The following is a 13,154-nucleotide window of genomic DNA, read 5'->3' on the forward strand; positions in this document are numbered from 1 at the left end:
GGAAGCTGGCTCCAGAAGCAGCTCTGCCCACACTGGATCTTTGACTTCCAGTATCTAGAACGATGAGAAAAAGCAATGTTTGTTGTCTCCGCCCTAAGTCGTAGCCCCTCCTAACAGAACTGAAGCTTTATTCCCATGCCAGCAAAAGGGTCAAGGTGCTGATGCCATCACCTGTTGGCAATGACTGGTGTGCTAACCGCAACAAGCCTTGTGCTAGCCACATGTGAATATGAGACGATGGAGGCCAAGGATGACCCGGATCAGAGCAAACGAAGGGAGCCAGGAGAGGGCCGGAGTGCAGCGTTGGGCATGCGCAGTGAGCAGGCTACTGGCTCCCCGGGGGCAGCTGTGCATTTGCATTCACTGTGGGACTTTGATATGAGACTAGACCTCAGATAGCAAAGCTTCAAAGATGGAGGCCAAACACCAAGGATTTATAAAAATGCTCTTCGTGATTCAAATATGCAACCAGGTACTGACTTACAGAGAGGGCGAGACCCCATCCCAGCCTGGGTCACTTCATCTCTCCTATTGTCCTCTAAAATGTGGAGTGGCATAGTTGCTTGTGAAGGAAAAAAATCCCTGTTGTTGTCCTGGTTTAGTTCTTTGTTTCTGGTTTAAGACAAATGTAAAAAACAAAAAAAGGGAGATTGAAATTTTTCAACTCAGTAGCCAGAATAAATAATGTTAAGGACTTCAGCAGACTGAAAAATCAATGACTCAAGTGGGTGGGGTGGCATCTTATTCTGTGATCAACGCCCTTGCTGTCTTTAATTCTTTAAGTCAGAAGTGACTTTTAACTAGTTTTGTGGAGATCGGTGATCTTTTCTTTACAGGCTCTTTCAAAGTATCTTTTAAGGAAAAAGATGCCTGGGAAGCACCATGCGTCATCAACACGATGACGGCTACATGTTATTTGGCATGCAGATAGGTTTCATTGCATCATCTTGTTTTTATTTTTGTTGTTGACTTTCAGTCTTAGTTTCTAAGAAAACGCTCCTAACATTGGCCGGAGACTTGTGTCCTGGCTCCTTGCACCATGGCTTCAGAGTGCTGTGCACTTTTTATCTGTTAAGAGAGTGTCAAGAGGGGGAGCTAGTTAGCTAATTGATCAGAGATTGGGGCTCAGAGTTTGCAAACTTTCAGAGGTCATGGGAAGCCCTTGCCTGTGTTCTCCTGCCCCGGGAAGGGTCTTGTCCCATTTCCCCCCAGTGTCCCAGTAAGACAGCCCATCACACTCCTCTCCTGCCTCTCCCATCGGCTCAGCATAGAAGCCGATTACAAATTGACAAGCAAAGCGGAAGCGGATTCTAGCCACACAAGCTCACACAGAAACCGAGCCACCAGCGTGGAAAAACCCGTCTCTGAGCTCCAGTTCTTACACTTTAGAGTGTTAAGAGAATAAAGGTGAAGTCAGCAGACTTCAACGAGGCCTGCCGGTCTGCTTTGGGCCAAGTGCTTCTGCAACGACACTGTCTGCAGAAGCAGGTCCCTAACACCTCTCAAGGCAGCTCTGCACCTCGCTCCTGTGGGCAGGAGCCAAACACAGCCGGCTGCGGTGAGAGGTGGGTGTTGCAAAGACCTTTTCTCCCCTCCCGCCATTCCTTAAACCACCCAAGCACCTCGCTTTCACCCTCTTCTGCTCAAGCTATTATTTTGGAACCAAGATCAAACAACGTTATTTTTGTGATTTTTTTTTTTTCTATTTGCCTTATCATTTTTCTCCATTAGTTAGAATATCAGTTCCCACCAACGCTCATACCTGTGCAAGGCTGCCCCAAGTCACAGCAGGGGCCTAACCAAGCTCAGACTTTTGAGCAAACATCCCCCAAAAGGTAACAGTAGCCTGTATGTATGTGTGTATGGACATGTGTGGCCGTCCTGTTCATTTCAATGAAACATTAACAGAATATACTAATGACTTGTGAATACATATGTGTGTTCCCACCCTCCAGGAACCCCAAGAAATGCCAAGTCTTTACTAGGAGGCACATGATGCTAGGAATTCCTGGGGGATCAGCTCTTACTCATGTGTATAAAAATGTGTGCATTTATAGACATACTTGATACACAATATTTTATGGTTTACAAGATGATTTCAATGCATTTTTTCATTTAATCTAGGAAAGAGAATGAAATGGAACAGCCATGCCCCACCACATGGTTTCCTTCACATAGAACAGTCTCAGAATTCATGATGGGACGTGTGTGTTTGTGTGTGTGTGTGTGTGTGTGTGTGTGTGTGTGTGTGTGTGTGTTCGTTCATATAGTTTGTTTGGTTTGGCACAGTTAAGCTCAAAGGTCAAGAGTCTAAAATAACCAGATGTGGGACTCATGTTCTATGATGCACACTTGTGATCTTAGCACTCAAAAGGCTGAGGCAGGAGGGGTTTGCAAGTTCAAGGCCAGTCTGGTTTACAGAGCAAGTAGTTCCAGGCCAGCCAGAGCATCATTAAGACTCTGCGTAAAATTGCATAAAACAGGCCAGGGGCAGGTGAAACCTGGCCTTGTTACTTGGCACATTTCCTAATCTCTTTCTGTCTCTGAAACAGGAGGAACAACAATTTGTGTCTTACAGAGATTCTTGTAGACAGAGATAACGTGATGAAAACAGTAACTGCCACTGTATACACTGTAAGTACGTTACACACACACACACACACACACACACACACACACACACACACTCAATCACAGTATGTGTAAAGCACTCTAAGACAAATGTACACTGTTTGCGATCCCCAAGCCCTTTGGACTGGCCTCTGCAATCCCACAAGGGGGCATTTTCTGACACTATTATACCATGGGATGGCTGGTAAGGGTGAGTGTGTGTAGTAGAGTGTTAATTTAAGGTGTGTTACTTTTGTTTAGGTTGTATTTGTTTAATTCTGTGAATCTGTGTTGCTGTGCCTGTGTAAAACATCTGATGGTCTAATAATGAATGGCCAATAGCAAGGAAGGATAAAGGATAGGCGGGGCTGGCAGGCAGAGAGAATATATAGGAGAAAACTGGGAGGGGAAGATTGAGCAGTCAGAGTAGGAGGAGGACTCCAGAGGCCAGCCACCCAGCTACACAGCAAGCCAGGGAGTAAGATTTAAAGAAGTTAAAGAATGGGGAAAGCCCAGAGGTAAAAGATAGATGGGTTAATTGAAGGAAAGCTGGCTAGAAACTAAGCCAAGCTAAGGCCGGGCATTCCTAAATAAGAATAAGCCTCTGTGAAAAATTTATTGGGAGCTGGGTGGTAGGTCCCCCAAAAAGAGTAGAAACAACCAACAAGTATGCACAGTGGTATGGAAGGTTCTATTCTAAGTGGTTACAGCATGGCTGTGAGTCTGGGGTCTCAGCAAGAAAATTCATTACATAGAGGTGCAGGCAATGTTTCCGTAGGGCAGGAAGAACATGCTTTTAGGCAAGACACGAGGAACAGGCAGCAATATTTTCCATGCAGAAGTCATAGTGTACTAGGATGCTGAAAGGATCCTGAGGTCATCTTGTATGATGGCAGTCCCATAGAAGAGTACAGAATTATACATATTTTCACAAGACTTTTGTGTGTGGCACATTCCTCACACCTAGCTGAGTTTGTCTTTGGGGTCCTCATGTATCTTTCAGACTATCTGGATAACAAGTAAATCAGGGAGTCTAGTCCAGTGTCTTCAGGACCTTTAATACCTGCTTCTGGCTGGCTTTTCTCACTGACTACATGAATATATATCAAACCAAGATTAGTTTCAGAATATCAGTGAACCTTCCCAGATATAAAAAGCCCCAAGTTCACTGCGAAGACAGATTACAGAAACTCTAAGGGTGGTCACCAGAAAGGTGTGTCTAACAAGGTTCACTCCTAAGGCTGAACTCACACACAGCATCATTGTTTGGAAGAGACCCAGGGGTACATGGAAAGGAAGATCACTCACTGCTTGTCACCTCCCTGAACTCAGCCTAATTGGCAGAAGGACAATATCGGTGTGGACTGAACTGTTTGAAGATACCAAATGATCTGCTATGGGCAGCAATCCTAAGGGCCATCCAGGAAGTGGACAAATCTTAGAGATGACATAACAGATGCTTTTGAAAATGGGTGGCCTTTCAAACGGTGTGCACAAAAGAAACGAATACACAGAAATTTGCCTCCAAGGCTCCATCTGGGGCTCACTGCTTTATCTCCTGGACAGATAAAGCTGCTTTCAATCATAATGGTGGTTTCTTCTCTGAGGGGTACCAGAGACAATATATGAGGAAACCAGTCTTCAGATGCCTGTGCATGGAAGTGCCTATGAAAAGGTGGACATTGCCCCTTCCTTTTGGATTCAGGGAAATTCCATTAAAGTATTCCACTCAGCAGAGTGGATCAGCCTGGTGTAGTGTATGACTTTGAGAGGCAACTGAAGTCCTAATGGCCTAAATTCAAGAAGCTTCTAATTCAGAAGTCAGAGCAAAACTGTCGGGGTCTCCAATGAGTGACTAAATCACCACAGAAGCGCTCACAGCTCCCATTAAAGTTAACAGCCACAGCTTATGTGCCCCATGATCCTCCAGGGGTAGGAAGGTACACAAGCTGGCCAGATCATTGCTGAGCCCTTGCAGCTGAGCCCGCTGGTGAAGACCCAGAGGTAGGACCACACTGCTGTCCAGAAAGCTGAAACATGGTACCACAGGGAACACAGACCTCCGTGCCCAGATGCAGTCAGCTAACTTCCTTAACTCTGCCCAAGGACTGAAGAGAACCAAGAGAGGAGCTGTCAGCATGAGAAATGCTCACTCAGAACCTAGGCTTGGAAAGCTGGCTGCCATGGCCATCGCTGAGCCCATAAGCCTTTGTTTAGGTATGCCATTTGCTATGTGGGCACTGATTAGTTTACATTTTCCTCCCTTTGTCTTTGACTCATAATTACTGTATGGAAAAATACGATTTTATAAAATGCAACATTAACTAAATAGAACTGACGCAACAGTAATGAGCCCACTCGAGATGGTTTGGCTATTTGCTCAATGATGCTTCAGCGTCTGAATTAGATGGAACAATGTCCTCGGCCTCTGGGAGCATTTAAGGAAACCCCAAATCCAGAAAACCCAAAAGCCAGCGCCCAGCTCTGCTTCTGGCTCTCCCTTTTCAGTTCCAGTGGCCCCTTAGGAACGTCTGTCCCCAAAGACAAAAAGAATAGGTTTTTCCACGAGTCGTCCTTGTGTGAAGTGCTAACCCAGCAGCCGAATACCCTCTGGAGAAACTCGCACAGGAGCTGTCTTTTGCAGGCAGCTCTCCAGCCCACAGCCTCACAGGAAGAGAACCTGCTGGGCTGCTATAGACAACACCTATCTAGCACCAAGGGGGATGGGTGGGGCATGGCTGCTGCTGCCCTACTGTGTGGACGAGATGACGGAAGTTCAGAGAAGTGAGAGACTGCCCGAGGTTGACATTCCAGTCCGGGGCAGTTGGCTTTAAAAAGCCTGTTCATTCACTTTCCCTCTTCGTTCAGATGTCCAGAGTCTTAACTGGTGGCAAGGACAACGACATAGTCCTGATTAGTTGTTCACAAAGAACTTGATTTCAGTCTCAGCCCCTCCAGAGCTCTGCAGACACCAGAGCCCACATCCCAGGTCATGCCATTTGGTTATAGATGTGACCCAAAGGCCAGGCAAACCAAAAGAGTCCTATTAACATAGCACATGCAGCAAACCCCAAAACACAGGAAGGGCTCCTGGGCCAACCTCCTCTGGCTTCATGGTGGCTTTTTCTTTTTTTACACACACAGGCAAGTTTCTGAAGGAGGTTTATGACGGAACTGCACACCGCACAGCACCAGGCCTGTGATGAACAGGAATTCACGTCTAGTAAGTTCCTTCCATTCTTTCCTGGACAGCTGTAGCTGTGCCCACCTTACGGAAAGCATGCGATCTCTCAGTAGGATCACTTCAGCCTCACAGAATTTGTAACAACCACTGTGTCAGGAGATTTTTGTTATGTGTACCTAGAACTAACGCTGCAAAGTTCTTTTTATTTTTTTTTTTAAACTGGAAAGCTCCTGAAATTGGATTTTAACAGATTAGCAAAAGCAGATTTTTCTTTCACTGACCAAGAATGCAACTAGAAGAAATTAATGTAGCTGACAGATAGAATTTACACCATATCTTGTGTTTGTCGCCTGGTGCTATAATTAACCTTCCTGAGAAGTAGTCCTGAAATGTGTTCCACAGTGGTGGTGTTCTTCACTTTACTACAAACACTAAAACGATCTCCGATAACAGGTGGGAGCAAATGTTACCCCTCTGACTGTTTTCAGCTTACCACTGTGGCTGGGCAGTCCCTGAGAGACAATGGTGAATGCAGAAGGCTCATCAAGGAGAGGCATGTGGATTCTAAATTTTCTAGAGTAAAGAGTATAAAAATGAGAAAAAAAAAAATCTCAATCAATCGGCAAGGGAATCCTGAACCAGTGTCTTGATATGGCTCACCAAAACCCCCGGATAGGCAGGCTTCCATCACTGCCACGGTCACCAAAGAACGAGTGAAAACTAAGTCCTGTGGTCCAAGCAGGCCACAGCACAAGGAGTTGGCCCTCGAAGTAAGTTTGGCTCAGGCTGTCTGTGGGGGTTCCAGATGTTAGAGAGCAGAGAGATGGAGTCTGTCACACAGACGGACATAATGTGAACTTGAAGTGGAGCAATAACCCCCAGCTCAGCTTGATGGGGCCAATGATCAAAATATTTAACTTCTTTATCAAAAAACCACCTCAGCCATCTTTAAAAGCATGTAGCAAACCAACAGTGACCACCCATTTGTGAATTCTAAACATGCATTCTGTTTAAAATAAAATAGTTTCTGGGATGCGTTTAAAAACCAGAGGCATTTTAACTGCTAGCTAATGCTCCTTTCTCAGCCTACTATCATTTCCCACTCTGGCCATCCAGTATGAATTACCCCATGATCTCAGACTGCCCTTCATTTCTCATTTGTTTTGTATCTAAAATGTCCCAGATTGTTCAGAGCGCTATGGGAAAATATCTAGAAAACAAAACAAACCCAAACGGTTTGCCTGTGTCCTGACAGTTGTATCCCACACTCTCCTCCACTCACTCAACCTGCCCAACCTGTCCCCAAGCCTTGCCTGTGGCTCCTGTCAAAAGTTTCAGCTATGTGTCCATTCTCAATCAATCCCACTTCAATTCCTTGATGGATGGACCTCTGAAACCCTAAGGAACAGTTTGGCTTCACCCCTGGCCCCAATTTCAGAAGGTAGTACCTAAGATGACCTTATCTTCTAACACTAAGTTTCCATGTCCTACTCTGTTTTAATAGCTACAAAAAGGACCCAAGGGACATATTGGTGATGGCTGTATTAACAGATAAAGAACACATAGTGCAGCCAGCCAAGAGAGACGTTTACAGGGCAGAGCCCACCAGAGTTTCAAACATGGAACTGCCAGGTCTCCTTTCTGGAAGGGTTGTGGGCACAAGATGTGGGCTGCAGTTCACCAAGAATTGCCAACAACAGCCATGCAACCAACCTTTAGTGCTCTGGGTGTTTGTGGAGCTCAACAGCACCACCCTAATTGCCAAGTGAAAAATTTGATCTCAGACCTCGGTTTCCATTCCATCCAGAGGTCCCAATTGATACTATAAGAAGCAGAAGCCCCATCCTAAACCCCGCTATTAAGTTCTGTGTACATGACCCAAAGGCCCGAACAAACAAAAATTATTTTATCAGAAATTACAACCAAGGTTAAGAAATGACCTTCCAGGAGCCGAGGGCAGATGCCAGACTTCACTTTGGGTTAAAGTCTCTTCACTAGACTGAAATCTTTCTAGAAACCACACAGTACTCTTAAAGGGATTCCTCCAGATTTATTTTGTTCAAATACATTCTGACTTTCTAACCAGATGGTCTTTTGAAAACGAAGTGTGGCCAGATCATTCACCTATTACAACCTGCTGAGGGATTTCTCATCACCATTAGGAACAGATCTGAACTTCTTGGCATGGCCTAAGGGATCTCAGATGGGAGAAGGTCTAGGGTGCTTGAAAAAGCAGAAAGAACTAGAGTTCCTATAGAAACACCATTCCACCTTAATCCTTTCTACTAAATGTTCTCTAAAGCATTTCATAGGAAAGCTCTATCTAAACAAACCAGTTTGATTCAGAAGTCTAATGTTGGGAGAAAATGTCATTACATAAGACATGAATTGTTGATCACTGAAATTGGTTTGCCTAGACTGAAATATTGGAAGACCATCACCATCTTCCAGGAGCAAGGTCCCACCAACAGCAAATGGAGTGATGCTGGTGACGAGTGTGTTGTGGAATCTACTGGTATTTTCATCACTGTGGAGAAGACCAGGGTCTACTTGAAGGGTGGATCCAAAAGAGCCATAATTTCTGCCCCTTCTGCTGATGCCCCATGTCTGTGATGGGTATGAACCATGAGAAGTATGGCAACGCATTCAAGATTGTCATCAATGTATGTTGAGGCACCAACTGTTCAGCCCCCTTGGCCAAACTCATCCATGACAACTTTGGCTTTGGAAAAGGACTCATGACCACAGCCTGTGCCATCACTGCCACACAGAAGACTGTAGATGAACCTTCTGGGGAGCTGTGAAGTGATGGCTGTGAGGCTTCCCAGAACATCATCCCTGCATCCACTGGCAATGCCAAGCCTGTAGGCAAGGTCATCCCAGAGCTTAACGGGATGCTCACTGGCATGGAAATGTGTTTCTACCCTCAGCATTTCGGTTGTGGATCTGACATGCTGCCTGGAGAGAGCTGCCACGGACAATGACATCGAGAAGGTTGTGAATGAGGCATCAGAGAGCCCACTAAAGGGCCTTCTGGGCTGCACTGAGGACCAGATTTCCTCCTGCAACTTTAACAGTGATTCTGGGGCTGGCTTTGCTCTCATTTCCTGGTGTGACAAGGAATACAGCTACATCAACAGGGTGGTGAGCCTTGTGACCTACATGGCCTCCAAGGAGTAAGACACTCTGGACCAATCACCCCAGCCAGAACATGAGAAGAAGAGAAAGGCTCTCAGCAGCTGAGGAATCCTTCTCTCACCTCAGCCCCCAACACCAAGCATCTCCTTTCACAGTTTCTATCCCCAGGCCCTAGAAGAATGGCAGGGGCTTAGGGAACCCTGCTTTCTTGACTATCATCAACAAAGTTCATTGCACTTGAGAGAGAGAGAAAGAGAGAGAGAGAGAAAGAGAGAGAGAGAGAGAAGAGAGAGAGAGAGAAAGAGAGAGAGAGAAAGAGAGAGAGAGAAAGAGAGAGAGAGAGAGAGAGAGAGAGAGAGAGAGAGAGAGAGAGAGAGAGAGGTGCCAATGAGCTTTGTCTGTTACTTCCTTCCGAAGTGGCATTTGACTAAGTTTGGAAGCATGCATTTACCAAGAGATTTTTGCTTTGTTTTAATTTTATTTTAATTATGTATATGTGGTTATCTGCACATGAACACAAATGCCTGCAGAGGCCAGAGGTGTCAGATCCTCTTGGAGCTGGAGTTATAGAACTGTGAGCCATTGAAAGGTGGTGTGGGGAATCAAACTCAGGCCCTCTGGAAGAGCAGTGCCCCCTGAGCCATCTTTCCAGCCCCAGTGAGGGGTTGTATTGATGAGCATGATCTACTCTTGCCTTGGACTGAGAAAGCTAGAGCATGTCAACATTGCTCCCACAGAAAAAAAGAAATACAATGTGTGGTATTGAAGGAGAACATGCTTGGGAGGATGTGCTTCTCTGTGCTATGAATGAATTCCCTGTGGTCTGTGTTTAAGGATTAAAGAAGAGGATGCATGCATATCTTAGGGTTGGTGCACAGTGGGTATCTCAGCAGCCTGAAGGCAACTTTACTAAGACCCAGTGAGGAGCGAGCAGCCATGACATCTCCAAGTATGGCTGTAACAAGCCTCCTTTTGGCCAAAATCTAATGGGTTAGAACTGAGGCAGAAGATCCACTGGGGACAATATAGAGAAGAAGGTAAGAGTTAATGGGGCAATTGAGAAAAGATCGCCCCACGGCATGCTGGTAATTCCTCATGATATGAGACATAGAATATGAGAGACGAGGAAGCAGAAGATGAGGTTAGAGGCAGGTGCCAGGCCAAGGAAGATCTTGAGTATTGATTGGCTAAGACGAGGTTGATGTGACCTCTGTGGGCAACAGAGGACCTGTCACCAGCTTCAGTAGGGGCAGGACTATAAAAACAGATTACAAATTAAGCAAAAGGAAATGCAGAGGTTGGAGAGATCACTTAGCGGTTAAGAGCACTTGCTGGTCTTTTGGAGGACCAGAGTTTGGCTCCCAGCACCCACATCTGATAGCTTACAACCACCTGTAACTTTAGCTCCAGGAGCTCTGATATCATGTTCTAGCCTCTGAAGGCACCTGCAATGCCCATGTACACACATGCATATACATACACAAACACACACACACAAACACACACACACACACACATACATACATACAGATATACTTGAAAAATAAATAAATCTTTATAGAGAAAAGAACCCAAAGATGAATAAATCCAGCTGGCCTGCTGTATCCACAGTTTCCCTACCTGAAGAGTCAACCATGAACTGAAAAAAAAATACATTTTTCAAAAAGTGTCTCCTCCCCCTCCATCTTTACTCTCTGAACAATATGGCATCACAACTCTTTCCACAGCGCATCTACTGTATTGGGCTTTCTAAGTACTGCATGGTAATTTAAGAAATGTGGGAGATGATGTAGGCTCTGTGCAAATACCACATCATTTTAGATAAGAGTGCTATCTCTGTGTAGGTTCTATTAAAAGAAAAAAAAAAAAAGCCCTGGACCCGGTCCCCACAAAACACAGGAAACTAATATTTCAAGTGAAGACAAACATGTTTTCTGAAATTCAAGCTCATTGTTTATTTTTACTTTTGTTTCCTCTGATCTCTTCTTACTACATTCATTACCTCTGAAATGGAACACGTTGCTCAAGAAGTATACTTTCCAAATTTAGGGACCAAACAGGGTAGATTTCCCATTGACTTTGAATATCATATGTCTTCATCTCTGAATCTCGAGGGCAGCCATGGTTCTTCCTGAGAGCTGATACCTACCTGTGTCTGTGACCTCTTTTTTTGTCAAGAGCTGAGACACCCTTGGTTCTCTAAGATATGTTCTGGAATCTGGGTCATGTCACTTTAATTTTGAGTTGGTTCCCAGGTCACAGCCAAGAACAGAATCAGCATTTGAAAGTAGACAGAGTGAGGAAAATCCACCTTCACCCATGTGGGTCAGCCAAGGGCCCCTAGAGAAATGATAGGCAGAGGCCAAGTGAATTTGCTCTTTCCTCTGGAGCAGTGATGTTTTCTTCAGGACACAGGCTTTGCAGTTGTCTGAACTTTGGACTCCGGGAACTGAATCAGAAATTTCCTGGATCCTCAGACTTTTGGTGTGTGCACATGAGTCTTGTGCATGAGATCCCATGCACACGTTTGCAAGCATATGAAGAAAGGCCAGAGCAAGTGTTGGGTCTTGTCTCCTATAACTAACTCTCTGCTGGTCCCTTTGACATAGGATCTCTCTCTCTCTCTCTCTCTGAACTTGGATCTCACATTTGCTTGGCTATGTTAGAAGCCAGCTACCCTGCCCCTGCCCTCCTCAGAGCTGGGATACTAGGTATGTGCATGACAAGTGATACACAACTTCTCAGGTGGATACTGAGATCTTAACTTCAGTTTTCATGATTGTGCAGCTTCCCTTAACCAATAAGTAATCTCTCTAGGTCCAGACTTCCCATCTTACAGTAGTATTCCAGCCTTTTCCCTGGTCCAGAGGCTCCTGGTTCAAGACTGAGCCACACTGCCAGCTTCCCTGGTCCTCCAACCCATGGTAGGGCTTCTTTTCCTCCACACAGACACATGAGCTAATTCCTAAATTCCCAGTAAATCTTCTCTTATGACTATATTAGTACCTGTATCTATATATCTCCTCTTGTGTCAGTTCCTCTGGAAACCCTGATTGACATGACACCTATCAATTTATCTGTCCATTAGAGACAAATGCCCATGCCTACTCACTTCCTTTGTCTGAATTTAGAGTGATTTTATTTTATGTTCCATAGAGTTGTCAGTTTTTCTTATGTATTGTAGATGTTTCCCCAAGTGCCAAGAATACACAATGAGCAAAAGACAGCTTCTTCAAGAAAGATGTTGAGAAAACTAGATATTCATATGCAACAGAATGAAATTGGACCTATATCTTATACAAAACACAAAAATACACTCAAAATGCCTTAAAGACAAACTGAAGACCTAAAGCTGTAAATCTCTGGGGAGAAAACACAGGGAGAAAACTCCATGAAAACAGTTTGGCAATGAGTTTCTGGCTGGGGCACCAACAATACAGGCAACAAAGGCAGAGCCAGGCAAGAGGATGACATCAGACACAGAAGCCTGTGTGCCGCACGGGGAACAATTAGAAGAGAGGCAGCATCAGCGTAGGAGAGAGGGTTCGCTAAGCCCAGGCCTGCGGGAGGGTCAATGTCCACCCTTATCATGCCTCCTCCCTCTTCATGAACCACGGCAACACGCATCTTCACAGCCATGTGTGTTTGCTTGTTCATTTGTTTCAATGAGGATGGAGGCACTCTTCACTGACCATCCATAGCAGACAGCTCTAAACTATGGCCCAGGTGGGTGTTCACCCACCGTCTGGCTTCCAGCCACATATTGTATTAGTCACTTTTCTCATTGCTGTGTCAAAGTAGTTGACCAACAACCATAAAAAGTAAAGGTTTATTTGAACTCGTGGCTTAAGGATGTGGTCCATCTTAGTGGGGGTGGCATGGTGGCATGAGAGGCTAAAGCTATGGTCACAGATCACATCGATGAAGGCTGGTGCTCAGCTCACGCTTTTTCTTATTTATTTAGTTGGGGAAGCCAGCCCTTGGGATGGTGCCATCCATATGCAGAGTTGATCATCCCACTTCCAATTAAATCTCTCTGGAAATACCTGTGGTGATATTTGTAATCTAAGAAACAAACCTTGCCTGAGGATCAGAGGACAGAACCAGCCACAGAGTTAAACATAGAGGTCATGGCAGTGGTGGCACACACTTTGATCCTAGCACTCAGGAGGCAGAGATCCCTCTGGATCTCTGTGAGTTCAAGGCCACCCTGGGCTACATG

At 45.2% G+C, this 13,154-nt stretch overlaps 1 pseudogene; it reads left to right on the forward strand.

Annotated features, from left to right (window-relative positions):
* Positions 1 to 237: 237 nt before the first annotated feature.
* On the forward strand, positions 238 to 8,974 carry LOC114709767 (annotated as a pseudogene).
* The last annotated feature ends 4,180 nt before the right edge of the window (positions 8,975 to 13,154 follow it).

Source organism: Peromyscus leucopus, chromosome 22 (assembly GCF_004664715.2).
Source record: "Peromyscus leucopus breed LL Stock chromosome 22, UCI_PerLeu_2.1, whole genome shotgun sequence".
Lineage (NCBI taxonomy): Eukaryota > Metazoa > Chordata > Mammalia > Rodentia > Cricetidae > Peromyscus > Peromyscus leucopus.